Here is a 17,587-nt window from a genome sequence, read left to right on the forward strand (position 1 = left end):
CCATAATTTCCTTCGGGATTAATAAAGTATTTCTGATTCTGATTCTGATCGACCTCCAGCCTAGAGCATCCTGGTGCCACGTGCACTTATGGGCACTCTTATGTTTGAACATAAGTTGTTCGTTATGGCCAAACTGTGGTTCGCACAGAAGTCCAATAACAACAGTCTTGGTAGCCGGGTATCAGTCCGCCAGGGCCTCCGCTCCTGGCCGCCACCCAGCATACAATGCACCTGACCATCCTGTGGGTTGTGGGCCTGCAGGACGATGGGCCCATTACCCCTTTTCGGGCTGTGCCTGGCCGGGCCCCATGTACTAAGGCCTGGCCACCAGACGCTCACCCTCGGGCACACTCCTTGGGCCTGGCTCCAGGGCGGGGCCCTTGTAACCCTATCCCGGGCAGGGTGAACTGTTCCCTCAATGGTTTTCTCATGAGTGTCTTTTGAATCGCTCTTTGTCTGGTCCCTCACCCAGGACCAATTTGCTATTGGAGACCGTACCAGGAGGCAGAAGCCCCCGGCCAACGTAGCCCCTGGGATCCCTTGGACACACAAACCCCTTCACCACGATAAGGTAGTGATTGCTCTTGCTACTTGTTTTGTCGCTTACCTTGTTTTCCTGTGCCACAGTTTCCCTGGACCTCCCTCGCCACTTATCTTCAGCTTCAGCTCTTCTCGGACTACCTCTCCATTCTGGGAAATATTAACAACTTCACCTGTCTGCCCTCCAGCCATCGCTCACCACCTCAGACACAGTGGAACTCAGCTCAGCCAGTCTTTGCCATTACTCACCTGGATTCTCACCGCCTCTCCCTCAAAGCCAAGCTTACCCCAGCTACCAGTCGGCAATATCAGACATAATCACCTTCCCTAAGTGTCCTTCGCCCACCACCTTCCTAACCCCATTCTCTTCTCTTCTCTGACGTACCCGCTTCATTCCAGTCGCACCTGTTTATTCCCAGTTTACTCCTCACTGACCCACGGCCATGTCACTACACAGTCCACGCCCAGCTCTAGTAATACTTTGCTATGAATTAATCTGTTTTCTTAAATAAACACTGTAAAACATACGTCCCATTTTTGTTGAGGTTCTCTGCATTTGAGTCCAGCTTTGCCATTGGCCTGCAGCCGCTTTGGCCCTCTGGTGGTGATGTCTAATTTAAATTCAATTGCCATTTCATCCTCCCACAGAAGCAGCTGTGCCTACTTGGTTTCCTCATAGCATCTTACACAGTCCCTGTGCATATGGAAATGCAGGGTGGAGAGTTGGTCTCGATATGATAAAGAATGGTTGGTTATATAGTGCACCCCTGAGCAGAGAGACTATATTTCCAGTTCCAGGTTACTAAGAAAGGTATTTCAATCAAGGGTAATGAAAAAAAAAAAAACATATCCAAATCAAACAGTCCATGGCCAATGTAAGTTGTATGTCAAGCAGCGTCTTAAAGAATATCCACATCAGCTGCACTGTGGGCCTCACTCCCCTTATATATGTAATATGTAGGGTGGGAGAGAGTGTTACTGTGTAACCAACCATACATTTGTATTAATGACTTAAATGTTTGTCAAGTCCAAAAAGCCATTTTGAATTTCCATATCACAAACAACTTATTTAGTTTGTTATAAGTAATCACAGGCCAAGCCAACTCTTTTTAATCTCATTTCTAATCTTACTTCAACCACCTTGTTCACATAGGAAGTCATGTCAGGAAACTTACATCCAGTGCTGACTCTTGGGCTGGCCAGTTCTGATCATCCTCACCTACAAGCAGCAACAGAGGACACTGTAGTCGTCCCACCTGAACAGACAAAAACAGTAAAAGTTTTGTTTTTTCACCTTTTTCAGTGATGGCAGTTTCATGAAATTATGTATAGCTTTCTATCTTCTCTTGCTGGCATGGTCCTACAGGTTTCTGTTGTTCATTTTTGTTCTCTTGTTATGAGTTTTGAATTCTTAGTTAAAGATTTTAGCTGTGTCATAAGAGGCCTTGATCTGTGGGTGAAAGGCAACTGTCATCACCGCCTTAACTGGGCAGAGCTGGAGTTGGAGTCCCACACTTGAGTCCAACTAAGTAAGTTGCAAGATACGACACTTTGGTCTTTTGGTCGTTAACATTTTTGCCTCACTCCCCTTATATCACGAAGGTCCTGAGTTCAACTGAGGATGTAGTTGGGCAGTGGAAAGAATACTCCTTAATCCCACTAACATGCCTTCTGTAAAGTAAGCAGACTTGGGGATGAGGGGGATGACTTGCCCATCACTGGGGGAAAGATGGTTGAATTAGTTGAACAACTCTTAGTGGCTAAAGGCTCTGGATGTTGTAGGTCCGTCTTAGTTGACACGTCTCTGCAACATCGCTTGGAGATCTGGGGCAGTGCCTCGGGATTGGCAGACTGGCTTGATGATTCCCATTTTTAACCCCAAGGTGTGCTCCAACAATAGGGGAATCACACTTCTCAGCCTCTGTGGGAAGGTCTATGCTAGGGTGCTGGAACGGAGAGTTTGTCCCTGGTCAAACCTTGAATACATGAGGAACAATACAGTTTTCATCCTGGTCATGTAACACTGTACGAGCTCTTTATCTGTTCAAGGATATTTGAGGGAATATGGGAGTCTACATGTGCTTTGTGGACTTTCAAGACATACAACTGCACCCTTCGGCATGTCCTGTGGTCCTGGTGTGTGTTGGACTCCACTAGGGGTGCCTTTGTCACCAATTTCTAGGTAGGTTTCCACTTTGGTCACCTCAATGTTCTACTCTTTGCAGATGGTGTGGTCCCATTAGCTTCATTGGGTGGTGGCTTCCAGCTCACACTGGAGTGGTTCGCAGCTGAGTGTGAAGTGACGAAAATGAAAATTAGCACCTCCAAATCTGAGACCATGGTCCTCAGATGGAAAAAGGTGGAGTGCTTCCACCTGGTCAAGGACAAGTTGCTGCCCTTAGTGGACAAGTTAAAGTAACTTGGAATCTTGTTCATGAGTAGGGCTGGGTATCGTCACTGGTTTCTAAAATTGATTAAATTCCAATTCACAAGGTCGCAATTCGATTCGATCCACGATGCGATTTGATTTGATTCAATTTTGACAGTCAGAAATATTATTTATCTGATCATTTATTAACAGTGTTGGGCAAGTTACTTTGAAAAAATAATTAATTATAGTTACTAATTACTTCTTCAAAAAGTAACTGAGTTAGTAACTGAGTTACAAGATTCTAAAAGTAACTAATTACTAGGAAAAGTAACTATTGCGTTACTTTAAAAAAAAATGTTTAAAGCTCTGGGGTCCAGGGTGTAATTGGCCATTTTTGACTACTTCTACATTTCACCTTTAAAAACTATTTGTGCCACTCCAAGAAATAATTTCTGTCCACTATAAAGGAGTGCATCACAAGCCTGATACCAGGTCAGGCTTGTGATGCAGGTCTGACAACAGGAGATGTATCACTCCTCCTGTTTTCTACTTGGAGCTAGCATTTACACTGTAATCTGCCTTTGTTGGCTTTTTGGCAGCACCTGTAACATTCAGCAGTCGCCTCATTGTTCTGACACACAACACAAAACTATCCACTACACTACACACTAACTACACAAGACACACTAACTACACACTCCAAACACACTAAACGTCACAAATCACATTTCAAAACTCGCTCTCTCTCTCTCTCTTTTTTCTGCTCTCTTTCTTTCTCTCTCTCTCTCTCTTGCCCTCACTCCTAAAACTTCCCCCTCTTCCTAAACAACTAAATGTCATGTTGCCATATCATTTTTATATGCTATATACATTATTATATATACATTGTATATTTTTTCACCAACATGAACGGGCTGTTTGTTTTATTTTTTTATTTGTTGGTTATAAGCAGAGAGTTCTTGCTAGCGCTGTCCAGGAAAAAACACCACGTATATATTAACTGGTATATATCACCTTGTTGCTTTGTCATCTTGAAGTGGTCATGTGATTGGTTTACCACGACTACTTTATTCTTCCTCAGCCAAACAGCAGCACTCATGTGATTTTTTTGCCCCCTAGCTCCAGGTCTTGTACCAAAAAGTGATTGTCTGTCAGAAAGTGATTGCCGCCCGCAGGAGTGCGCGCAGCTGCTTAAAGCTGTAGCGCCCAGATTACTTACGTAGACAGCTACTTCTGTGCAACTGATATAAGGTGCGGTAAGCTCAACACAGCTTCAGCCATCTATTTGTTGAAAAATAGTAATGCGACCGCACCGCATTTTCTTGTTAGTAACAGTAACAGCGTTGTAACAATAGAAATAGTAATTAGTTAGATTACTCGTTACTGAAAAACGTAATGCCATTAGTAATGCCGTTACTTATAACCCCGTTATTCTCATCACTGTTTATTAGTACTGACAGAGGACTAAGCAACACAGCAGATGCCTTTATGTCAAAGCAGGGGCGATTCTAGGATCAGAGCTTTGGGGGTGCTGAGCACCCAGAGAGCTGCCCAGCCAGGCAAGATAAACTTTACACATCACGATGAGACTTCTTCCCTGTCTCTGTCAGTCCCTGCATCCTAAAATGTCTCCAGTTGTCCCGAGTTGTCTATGACTGTCTCCTTGGTCCATTTAAACCCCTGTTCCTCCCTGTCCTCATCGCCTGTTGTCTTCGTCTCCGTTATCAGTCATCATAATTTTACCATCTCTGCGCAAGTCTGTAAATTTCTTTATTAAATCATAAGATTCTTAAATTCATTAAGTCTCTCTGTGCCTGGGTCCTCGTCACAAAACATGACATCACTGTTTTGTACATTTTAAAACAATTTAATCCCCACATTTGTGAAAGAAAAGCAAAACACTTTTTTAAAAGCTTGTAACAAAACCATCAAATCTGATAAAGGTTATTTAAATGCTGCAAAAGAAGAATGGATTGGAATAAAAAAATTCATATCCTAACCTTAATTACTGGGGGAGAATAATGAATGATGCTCATAGTGAGTAAAAAGTAAACTGAGTGCATTTTTTGGACAGAGATTCACTTTTAATGTGTATGTGTAAGATAATACAGATACATAAAAAATACTCCCAAAACAGAATAAGTTATTACGAATAAATTATTACAAAATATTAATAAAAAAATATAAAAATGGAGGCAACTTTGCCTGTGGTAGAATGCATACAATGTATGAAAAAATCTTTACTGCAGATACTAATTTTGTGTTGTAAGACTTATGAGTTTCTTGCTTTCATAGTGGTACTTGGGAGAGCTTGACATTTTCCCAATGGTACACACTGTAAAAAGTTTGAGAAACACCGATAAGTGTATGTGTGCTTTTGGAAAACATTTAAAGCTGCTGTACAGAAATTTTGAAACAAGCCAGCTTAAAACATTTTTAGAATATAAACAGAGCACTCTGCTTCTCTTTACAGCTCCTCACTCCACCAGGGCTCTGTTTGGCACTTTCTGATAGTGTGCAAATGTGGTGCACGTACTGCGGCAGTCATACAGACAACTGGACGGTCCAAAAGTTGGCCTCCGTATTACTGGCTGAGGTTTTAGTAGAGTTGTGGCTGAACCACATAAAAATATATCATTAATTTTAATCTCCCCAATCAATTATAATGTTATGTTGGAATGTTGTTAAAGAGGGTCAAAAATGTTTCAACCCAGTTTGTTTTGCAGATTCTGTATAGCAGCTTTAATATAGGGAGGACGTAACTTCCTGATTGTATGAGTAAAATCAGGTTTTTCTCTTTGTCAGTTTAACAGTTTCTGTTTTGCCTGTCACTATTCCCTGTCTGTTTTCTTACCTGGTTCTTCCTGACCTTTCTCCTCACGTTCCCCTCTTTCCACTCTCCCTCTTTGGACTGACAATCATACACAAATAGATTGTATTCAATTAGATGAAAAAATTACTTTAATATGAAAAAAATACTATTAAGATCACTAACAAAAAGTCCTCTCTCAGTGTACTTTCAACTAAAAGGTAAATAACCAAACAACATGAACATCTAATAAAAGATATAAATATTGAAACACTGATCCAACTTTATCCTTTATTGACTGATCATTTGATTTTACACTTTTACCTGAATGTGGCTCCTTTTTTTGAAAAAATTTCCTTATATCCATTATGAACTGTCTCTTTGTACACACACACACACACACACACACACACACACACACACACACACACACACACACACACACAACAGGAGTTATAAGGATAATGGGCATCCAGTCAGTTAGATAGTTAGTATCCATTACAAACAGGACAGTGGTAACAACAGTAGGCTACGGACAATTTTAAGTTTTAGATTTTAAATAGGCTGTATACATTTCAATGGGAACAACAGTGCGGTCAAATGTCGCTGATTTTACTACAGAGCAGGACAAACTGTAGGGTAGCAAACATGATCGGAAAACACATTTTCAACACTGCAGGTTACCTGGGTGTAATGTTTTTCAGCTAAAAAGAAACATGGCCTGACTCCTACCTAACTATATAAAGAGTAACTGAAGGTTAAATGCAGCTAATATGTCCTGTTTTAAGCTAGGCACTTACACCTCCACTCCGCTGCGTCTCAGCCACCATCGCTCTGGCAGCAATGGTGCTAGAGCCAGAGTAGGGCAGAGGCGAGCTGGAACAAAGCATTTTGGAGGGGGGGGGTATCTATACTTTTGTTGTTGAAATGTTACGTCTCAACCAAGTACTGTATGCTTTTTATATTTTTAGTAGTGTGTCACAAAAACAGCAAATATTGTCAAAAAAAAGTAAGAAATGTTTGGGGGTGCTTTCATTCATCATTCAAAAACAGGCTAAAATCGCCCCTGTGTCAAAGGAACTGAGGTTAAAAAACTGTGTTTACTTTTGCTTCCCGCCTCGTTATATATAGTTTTCTCTAGCTGTGTCCCATGTGGCTTCACTTCTCCTAATCACCCTTTTGTGTATATGTTTTGTCAGTCTCCCATTGTGCCTAGTCAAAGTGTACTGTTATGTTCCATTCACGCTTTTGTCCTGGTCCTTGGTCTTAGTTCCCTAGTGTTTCCTTGCCCGGGTTAGCTTAATTCATAGTTTCCTGTTTGGTTTTGTATTTTTGCTTATGTCTAGTTTATCAGCTCATTAAAAGGCCTGCCTTTAGTTAAACTTCCTTCTGCCTCTGCATCTCCATTTTTTGGGCCTCCTTCAGCACACCCTGACACAGATGAAACTGAGGTTTTTTGTATTCATCCCTAAAAGGCTTAGAAACTCTGCAGCTATCCAGATACTTACTCAGAATGGCATTTCTATGGTCTTCAGTAATGGCTTCTCTTCTCTGACTCCTTGTTAAATTCAGAATCAAATTTAAAGTTCTTCCGCTCACATACATGGTCTCTAATAAAGTAAGGTCTCAAAGGTCTAAAAGACCTTTTAATACCGGATCACCCCAATAGAGCACTTCACTCTCAGACTGCTGGCTTACTTGTGGTTCCTAGCATATTTAAATGTAGAATTAGGAGGCAGAGCCTTCAGCTTTCAAGCCACCCTTCTGTGGAACCACTTCATAGTTTGACAAAAATTATAGTTAGGGCTGAATCAAGTGACCTTGAATCCTCCTTTACTTAGACCTAGGCTATTAGGGCCTTCCCATGATGCATTGGGTATTTCTTCTTCACTTACATCTTTCACTCTCTCTGTGTTTATACACTGCTCACCATTTAACAGTTAGTTATTAGAAATCTCTTGCTTCGCGCAGAAGTGTGTATTTTGTCCTTTCCCCTTACCCACAACCGGTTGCGTTGGCTCCCGAAGCCTGGATCTGCTGGAGGTTTTTTCCTGTTTTGTGCACATCAAGTGCAAAAAAACAACACAAAATGCAAATTCTTCTGCTCCAAACTGTTGTGTTTGGAGCTGTGTATATGTGTATAATTTATACAGTGTCTTACAAAAGTGAGCACACCCTTCACATTTTTGTTAATATTTTAATCTATCTTTTCATAGGACGACATTAAAGATATGACACTTTGACACAATGTAAATTAGTCAATGTACAGCTTTTATAACAGAGTAAATTTGCCGTCACCTCAAAATAACTCAACATACAGCCATTAATGTCTAAACCTCTGGCAACAAAAGCGAGTACACCTCTAAGTGAAAATGTCACCAAACTGTCAACATTTTGTGTGGCCACCATTATTTTCCAACACTGCATTAACTCTGTTGGTCATGGAGTTCACTAGAGCTTCACAGGGTGCCATTGCAATCCTCTTCCACTCCTCAATGATGACATCATGGAGGTGGTGGATGTTAGACACCTTGTGCTCCCCCACCTTCCATTTGACGATGCCCCACAGATGCTCAATAGGGTTTAAGTCTGGAGACATGCTTGGCCATTCAAGTACCTTTATTCTCAGTTTATTAGGCAAGGCACTGGTCTTTTTGGAGGTGTTTGAGGTTGTTATCATGTTGGAATACTGTCCTGTTTCCTGAAGGGATGAGATCATGCTCTGCTTGAGTGTGTCACAGTACATGTTGGCATTCATGGTTCCCTCAATTAACTGTAGCTCCTCAGTGCCAGCAGCACTCATGCAGCCCCAAAAATGACATCCCACCAACATGCTTGACTGTAGGTAAGACACACTTGTCTTTGTACTCCTCACCTGGTTGCCACCACACATCCCTGACACCATCTGAACCAAATAAGCTTATCTTGGTCTCATCAGACCACAGGTAATCCATGTCCTTAGTCTGCTTGTCTTCAGCAGACTGTTTGCGGACTTTCTTGTGCACTATGTTTAGAAGAACCTTCCTTCTGGGACAGATTTTTTTCAGATCCTCAGAGAATTCTTTGCTATGATGTGCCATGTTAGACTTTGAGTGACCAGTATGAGAGAGTGTGAGAGCACCAACACCAAATTCAACACACTTGTTCCCAATTTGCACCTAAGACCTTGTACCACTAACGAGTCACATAACACCAGTGAGGGAAAATGGCTAATTGGGCACAATTTGGACATTTTCACTTAGAGGTGTACTCACTTTTGTTGCCAGGGATTTAGGCAACAATGGCTGTGTGTTGAGTTATTTGGAGGTGACAGGCAACTTTACACTGTTATACAAGTTGTACACTACTTTACATTGTATCAAAGTGCCATATCTTCAATGTTGTCCCATGAAACGATATAATAAAATATTAACAAAAATGTGAGGGGTGTACTCACTTTTGTGAGATACTGTATATCCATCGCATGCACTGCGTTTTTGTGGAAAATTCATTCTCCAAATTGGGTGTTGTGAAAGAAATAAAGTCAAGTGATGATGAGTTTGTCTTGATGTTTTTAAAGAACAAAGGGAAGAAACAAAGCTTCTGGCTTCATCCAATTCTCAAGAGAAGGTTGCAGCAGTGAAAATTACGTGGTCGGTGTGAATGGCTAAATTAGGTGTCCAAAAGTGATTTTTAATGCACAAAACATAAGCATGGATTTAAAGGGCCTTAAGACTGAATGTGTAAGGGCCTTAAGACTGAGATATGCTTTAGCTGGTGGTACCCACATCAGCTTTGAGTGAAGGGTCGGTGGGGATGGGCAACATCAGATCTCGCAAGATCGCCTCGTCTTTTTCTCTGAAGCGAGTCTTCCCAGCATTTCTGATGGGACAAAAAATTAAAAGGAATAATTAAGGATTATTCTGACATACTGTATTTCTATATATTAGCTTTCCAATTTGTCTTTAAATAAAAAGTAACTGAAAACGGCTCAGCTTACTTGTAAGGGAGCCTCAGTATTTCCTCCACAGATCCATCAACTGGCTGCACATGACTCCCACTGATGCACACTGCAGCACTGAGCTGGAAAAAAACAATACACAGATTTTATCAACTGACAAAAAGACCAGATTACACAGCCAGTTACACAGCCAAAACAGTGGTGACACAGCCAGTGGTGGACCTATGTCTTCATCCTGAGCATGTGTTATAACTGAAAACAGGCTGATGCTGATTTTCCAGCTCCAGTGTCACTTTAAAAATGTCATGTCTTACTTTTATAACTTCAGAGTAAATAGCCATCTTGAGGGTGATACTGGTGCCAAAGGAAAGACCTATCATGGCTATCCTGCTCTTGCAGACGAGAGGATGTTGCTGCAGGACTCTGTAGGCTGTCTGTAGGTGGAAAGATATGTCATACATAAGGTAAAATGCCAAAACCAGGACTTTCCTTTTTGATCTCGTGTAAGATTTCAAACAATTTCTCATGGTTGAACTAACTAACTTTTTTTGTCACATTTCTACAAAACACCTGTCATGATGTCTTGGCACACAGAACATTAGAAGTGATGTAAAACATCACCTTTATGTTTTACTGTGAGCGCTGAGTACCGAAGTGGTAGCTATCAAAGTGCTGTACATTCATTTAGCTTGAAACACATCTCTCATTTTGTCTACATTTTGTCTTTTGTCAAAAAAAGAACTCACAGACAAAAAACAAGTTAGCAGTACCCTCCATGGAGAAGGAGACCAAGATCAAGGTAGCACAGAGGGAGCTTGAAGAGATACACAAGAGAGATAGAAGGCAGGAGAATAAACCAACTGTTCTCCACGACACAAGCCAAAGTGTACTCTCAGTGGCAAGGGAACAATATGAGAACAGCACCACCAAGGCTAGAAACGGAGCAATACTGGGAGAGCATCTGGGAGATGGACGCAAGCCACAAAAGCAATGCTCAGAGGCTAGTGGATCTGAGAGCAGACCACAGCAATCTCCCTGAACAGGGTCCAGTAACCATTACAGTGGCAGACATCCAAGTCTTCAGTCTTCAGTATGAAGAATTACACAACACCAGGCCTTGACCTGGTTCACACCTACTGGCTAAAGAAGCTGACTGCACTCCATGGGCGTCTGGCAGCACAGATGAACCAGCTGCTAGTTGATGAGAGACACTTAGAATGGCTAACTGAAGGCGGGACAGTTCTGATCCTCAAGGACCCCCAGAAGGGACCAGTCCCATCCGAATACCTGCCAATAACCTGCCTGGTTATCAAGATCAATAGACCCTAAGAACCTTCATCAGGAACTCAATGGGGATGTGGTGTACAACACTAGAGGCCAACTTCAGGCCCATAGTACAAGTCACCATCAAGTGTGAGATCTACCAAGAAGATGCTCTGTCGTTACTGCTGTTCTGAATATGCCCGAACCCCCTCAGTGAGATCATCAACAAGACTGGCTATGGATACCGACTACGGAATGGAGCAATCGTCAGCCACCTCCTGTAAATAGATGACATCAAGTCTTATGCCAAGAGTGAACGAGACATCGATTCACTGATCCACACTGATCCACACAGCAGGATATAATCAGAATGTTGAGTCAGTTAAGGAGGAGTAGGAGTCAGCTAAACGGAAAGAACAAGATCCAGGCTATCAACAACTAGGCCCCGCCCGTCATCACTGCTGGGATAATAGGCTGGCCAAAGGAGGAGATAAAAGCCACAGACATTGAGGCATGGAAGCTCTTTGCCATGCATGGAGCGTTTCACCCCAAGTCCAGTACCCTGAGGCTGTATGCTGTATGGCAGGAAGGAGGCCGCGGACTGGTGAGTGTCAGTATCATAGTCCAGAATGACACAACAAATATCCACAAATACATCAGGGAGATAGCCTCAATCTGAAAACTTCAGACAGCAGAAACCCAGGAAGTGGGTGCAGTGACTCCACCTAGCTTGGGAGTCACTGCACCTTGTGTTCCGATTATCACTGGGACCACTGTTACCTTCACCCTCTACATCTTCTCCAGCTCTTCTCTGAGCCCTTTGTATTTCTCAAGCTTCTTGTGTTCTTCCTTCTTCCTGATGTTTCTGTCATTCGGAACCTCTACATCAATTAGTACGGCCGTCTTCTTTTGTTTGTCTACCACCACTGTGTCGGGTTAATTAGTCACCACCATTTTGCCATTTTGTCCGTCTGTATCTGGAAGTCCCACAAGATCTTAGCTCGGTCATATATCTATATCTATGTATACATATATGTATATATATATATATATATATATATATATATATACATATATATAAATCCCCACTCGCCCCTGCGGGCGGTCTATCCTTCAAGCTTGGGTCATCTACCAGAGGCCTGGGAGCTTGAGGATCCTGCGCAGTATCTTAGCTGTTCCTAGGACTGCACTCTTCTGGACAGAGATCTCCAATTTTGTTCCTGGGATCTGCTGGAGCCACTCGCCTAGTTTGGGAGTCAATGCACCTAGTGCTCTGATTACCAATGGGACCACTGATTACCTTCACCTCCCACATTTTCTCAAGCTCTTCTCTGATCCCTTAGCATTTCTCTTATGCAACTGGGTAGCATAGTGGACTACACGCCTTTGGAGCGGAGAATCACAAGTTTCATTCCTGCCTGGGGTGTCTGTGTCCAGTAAGGGTTCCAAGGCTAGACCCCCCATGCTAAGCGAGCCTACTGCAGACATGAGCGAGACAGATAAATATGAAGGCATGCCAGCTCAGACGTCACTCAGCTCAACAAGATCCGCGTCAGGTGTTGAGGAACCAGGGCACCCTGACGAGAAGTGGACTACTGGAACAAGAAGGCATCGGTGGGCTATACATATATATATATATATATATATATATATATATATATATATATATATATATATATATATATATATATATATATATATATATATATGTATGTGTGTGTGTGTGTGTGTGTGTGTGTGTGTGTGTGTGTGTGTGTGTGTGTATATACACATATATATATATATATATATATATACACATACATACATATATATATATATATATATACATATATATATATACATACATACACACACACACACACACACACACACACACACATATACATATATATATATATATATATATATATATATATATATATATATATATATATATATATATATATATATATGTATAGCCCACCGAATTTGTTGTGTCATTCTACATATATATATACACATATATATATATATATATATATATATATATATATATACACATATATATATATATATATATACCAATACAAAGTGGTGTACACGTGAGAAGTGGAACGAAAATCATACATGATTCCAAACATTTTTTACAAATAAATAACTGAAAAGTGGGGTGTGCGTAATTATTCAGCTCCCTGAGTCAATACTTTGTAGAACCACCTTTTGCTGCAATTACAGCTGCCAGTCTTTTAGGGTATGTCTCTACCAGCTTTGCACATCTACAGACTGAAATCCTTGCCCATTCTTCTTTGCAAAACAGCTCCAGCTCAGTCAGATTAGATGGACAGTGTTTGTGAACAGCAGTTTTCAGATCTTGCCACAGATTCTCGATTGGATTTAGATCTGGACTTTGACTGGGCCATTCTAACACATGGATATGTTTTGTTTATATATATATATATATATATATATATGTATAGCCCACCGAATTTGTTGTGTCATTCTACATATATATATACACATATAGATATATATATATATATATATATATATATATATATATATATATATATATATATATATATATATATATACCAATACAAAGTGGTGTACACGTGAGAAGTGGAACGAAAATCATACATGATTCCAAACATTTTTTACAAATAAATAACTGAAAAGTGGGGTGTGCGTAATTATTCAGCTCCCTGAGTCAATACTTTGTAGAACCACCTTTTGCTGCAATTACAGCTGCCAGTCTTTTAGGGTATGTCTCTACCAGCTTTGCACATCTACAGACTGAAATCCTTGCCCATTCTTCTTTGCAAAACAGCTCCAGCTCAGTCAGATTAGATGGACAGTGTTTGTGAACAGCAGTTTTCAGATCTTGCCACAGATTCTCGATTGGATTTAGATCTGGACTTTGACTGGGCCATTCTAACACATGGATATGTTTTGTTTTAAACCATTCCATTGTTGCCCTGGCTTTATGTTTAGGGTCGTTGTCCTGCTGGAAGGTGAACCTCCGCCCCAGTCTCAAGTCTTTTGCAGACTCCAAGAGGTTTTCTTCCAAGAGTGCCCTGTATTTGGCTCCATCCATCTTCCCATCAACTCTGAGCAGCTTCCCTGTCCCTGCTGAAGAGAAGCACCCCCAGAGCATGATGCTGCCACCACCATATTTGAAAGTGGGGATGGTGTGTTCAGAGTGATGTGCAGTGTTAGTTTTCCGCCACACATAGCGTTTTGCATTTTGGTCTCATCTGACCAGAGCACCTTCTTCCACATGTTTGCTGTGTCCCCCACATGGCTTGTGGCAAACTGCAAACGGGACTTCTTACGGTTTTCTGTTAACAATGGCTTTCTTCTTGCCACTCTTCCATAAAGGCCGACTTTGTGCAGTGCACAACTAATAGTTGTCCTATGGACAGATTCCCCTACCTGAGCTGTAGATCTCTGCAGCTCGTCCAGAGTCACCATGGGCCTCTTGGCTGCATTTCTGATCAGCGCTCTCCTTGTTCGGCCTGTGAGTTTAGGTGGATGGCCTTGTCTTGGTAGGTTTACAGTTGTGCCATACTCCTTCCATTTCTGAATGATCGCTTGAACAGTGCTCCGTGGGATGTTCAAGGCTTGGGAAATCTTTTTGTAGCCTAAGCCTGCTTTAAATTTCTCAATAACTTTATCCCTGACCTGTCTGGTGTCTAGATCCAATCGAGAATCTGTGGCAAGATCTGAAAACTGTTGTTCACAAACGCTGTCCATCTAATCTGACTGAGCTGGAGCTGTTTTGCAAAGAAGAATGGGCAAGGATTTCAATCTCTAGATGTGCAAAGCTGGTAGAGACATACCCTAAAAGACTGGCAGCTGTAATTGCAGCAAAAGGTGGTTCTACAAAGTATTGACTCAGGGGGCTGAATAATTACGCACACCCCACTTTTCAGTTATATATTTGTAAAAAATGTTTGGGATCATGTATGATTTTTGTTCCACTTCTCAAGTGTACACCACTTTGTATTGGTCTTTCACGTGGAATTCCAATAAAATTGATTCATTTTTGTGGCTGTAATGTGACAAAATGTGGAAAAGTTCAAGGGGGCCGAATACTTTTGCAAGCCACTGTATATGTATATATATATATATATATATATATATATATATATATATATATATATATATATATATATATATATATATATATACATATATATATTCTTCAAATCTTTATTCAGCAAAGCATATGCATATGGAGATCACCCATGTCAAACTCTAGGCCGCACAGAGTATGCTCTAAGGATGATCTGAAACATTTCTTCTCAATAGAGCTACTTTTATACTTTTTCACTACCCCCTCCTGCCATTGGGTACCCTTTCATCCTTTTGTTCTTTCTTTTCATCTTCCACTTATGATGCATTCTTTCTGACCGTATCCCATAACTTCTCAAGCACAACTCTTTCATCCATCATTACATTGGTTCCTTTTGTCATTTAACTGACAAAGACGGCAGTTAAGAGTTAATCAGTTTTCCAATTTTGTCGGGTGTGCATGCCAGACGTGAACTGCTATCTATGCTAAGTAAGGGTTTTTCTCACCTTCAGGCGACTGAGGAGAGAACCACAATCTCAGGTGCATGCCCAGCAGGGCCGGGTTTGTTTACCGTATAGGCATTGAAGGGGCTGGACACAATGTTGGACAGTACAGATAAACACAGATGAACGCAGAGAAAGGGTCCTATGTGCATACTTCAGCAGTGCCAAGCTGAATTAACCCTATGTTGGACTAGTCACTGTTGGCCATAACACAATTAAAGGTTACTTATTGATCCTAATTGTTACAAATTTTAAACAGTATTGATCAGCATGTGTTCATACAACAAGTAGCACAAATGTTTTCATTAATATAATGGTAGATATATTTGACCTAAATATATGGGTCATGTGATTTGAACATGCAGGTTAAAAGCTTAACACAGCGACTCCACAATATAAGACACTTCACTGTAAGTGTGCATAGTATAGGTGGGTACATATGATTACACAGAATTTATGTGAGTAATTATGATTACATATCTAGTGTATACAGGTACATATGTCATAATAAAATCCACTTGTCTCATTTTCTTTCCTGTTTTGACCTTAATTTTAACACTCTATCTCATGCTCTTCCTGTAACCACTAACCTACACATAATTTCATATCCCCACTGTCTGACTCTTTTAACCTTTGAGCAACAACACCTAGCTTGCATACAGAATATTTCCCCACTGAACCATCTCCTTTTTTTTTCGTGTTGCTTCCTTGTAACCAAAACATTAAATTTGTTAAATGTACCTCAAAATACTGGCTGTCCACCATCTTTCCAGTTTCCATGGTGAATTTAGAAGTCAGGTAGTCGATGGCCATACTAGCGAAGCCATGGGAGGCCAAGAGCGCTGCACGGTACTGCAACTGCCCTCCAAGCCCATATAGATCCAGGAGGCCAGGAAAAGGTCCAGGTCCTTAAGACAAGTTAACAAACCCAAAGAAGGCATGCATTACATTAGTATGATAACATTTTGTGTCTGTGAGCTGTCTGCAACTTTTGAATGTTTCCTTTCTATGGCATTTGTTTGGTTATTTAAACCGTACTAACTAGTTGCAAAAGCATTCCCAAGATTTCCTCCTCCCTGCTCACTACCCTGGCTCTCTGCAGCAGCTTGTCTCCAGTTCAACACACATGCTGATTTAATTTACACCCACAGGATATCTCACTGTGGACTCTTCGGGGCTTACCCAAGGGCAGAAAAAGGGCTGCGGTGAGTCCACCTTCTGTAACTGGAATCCTGCGCACACCAGGTGCCATATACCAACGCTCTACCACCACACCAGAGAGTGGAACCAGATCTGCAAAGCCCTCTGTCTGGTGACCCTGGTAAACAGAAATTGTGACCTCCATGGGAGTCTGGATGTTCTTCTTTCGCATCCTGAGGAGAGATGGGAGAATTATCTATGGTGCCAATACTGGATTCTGTGTTGGTGTCATCTACACAAAAAGACTACCTCAGCCCAGGTTTGCTGCCTGGAATTGGTCTGAGGCTCCACAGTAGACCCATCTGTTCGACTCCGGAATATGTCCCACCTATACTGGGATCTTCTGAAACTACAAAAAAATAAAACACAATCTGTTAGATACTTGCGCATATTTCTACATTTTCTTCTCTTAATTTTCCAGGTCTCAGTGCTGAACAACGTACCATTGATGGTCCCTGTGGTATCTGCAGTGTAGTGACCAAACGCTTCCCAGCTGTGTCCATCTTCACACTGGTGCAGGGCACGGATGGTCAGTTGGGAACCAGGCAGGGCATTCTGGACAAGGACAATGAATTTCTCATCCATGAGCCCTCTGGATGGCTGAACCGACAGCTTCACACAACACTGCTTCCTGTCCATCCTGAATTCAATGTGCAAGCAAACTATTTGATTTGGATTTAGAAAATCTTGGATTTGGAATTGATTTATTCAACCATTGTGCACATTTGTATTTGTACTTAAAGGTCAGAAAATAGAGCAAGTGCAATCATATAAATATCTTGGGACCATAATGAAAAATTGAACTTTGATGTGAACTGTAAATCTGTCTGCAAAAAAGGTCACCGGTGCCTTTACTGCCTTAGGAAACTTGCTCATTTCCACATTGACTGAACTATTTTTACTT

The 17,587-nt window shown here is 41.3% G+C and overlaps 1 pseudogene; it reads right to left on the reverse strand.

Moving 5' to 3' along the window:
- The window catches only part of LOC134631772 (peroxisomal succinyl-coenzyme A thioesterase-like), a 28,165-nt pseudogene extending 10,843 nt beyond the window's left edge, over positions 1 to 17,322 (reverse strand).
- Positions 17,323 to 17,587: the final 265 nt, after the last annotated feature.

This window comes from Pelmatolapia mariae, linkage group LG7 (genome assembly GCF_036321145.2).
Source record: "Pelmatolapia mariae isolate MD_Pm_ZW linkage group LG7, Pm_UMD_F_2, whole genome shotgun sequence".
Taxonomy (NCBI): Eukaryota; Metazoa; Chordata; class Actinopteri; order Cichliformes; family Cichlidae; genus Pelmatolapia; species Pelmatolapia mariae.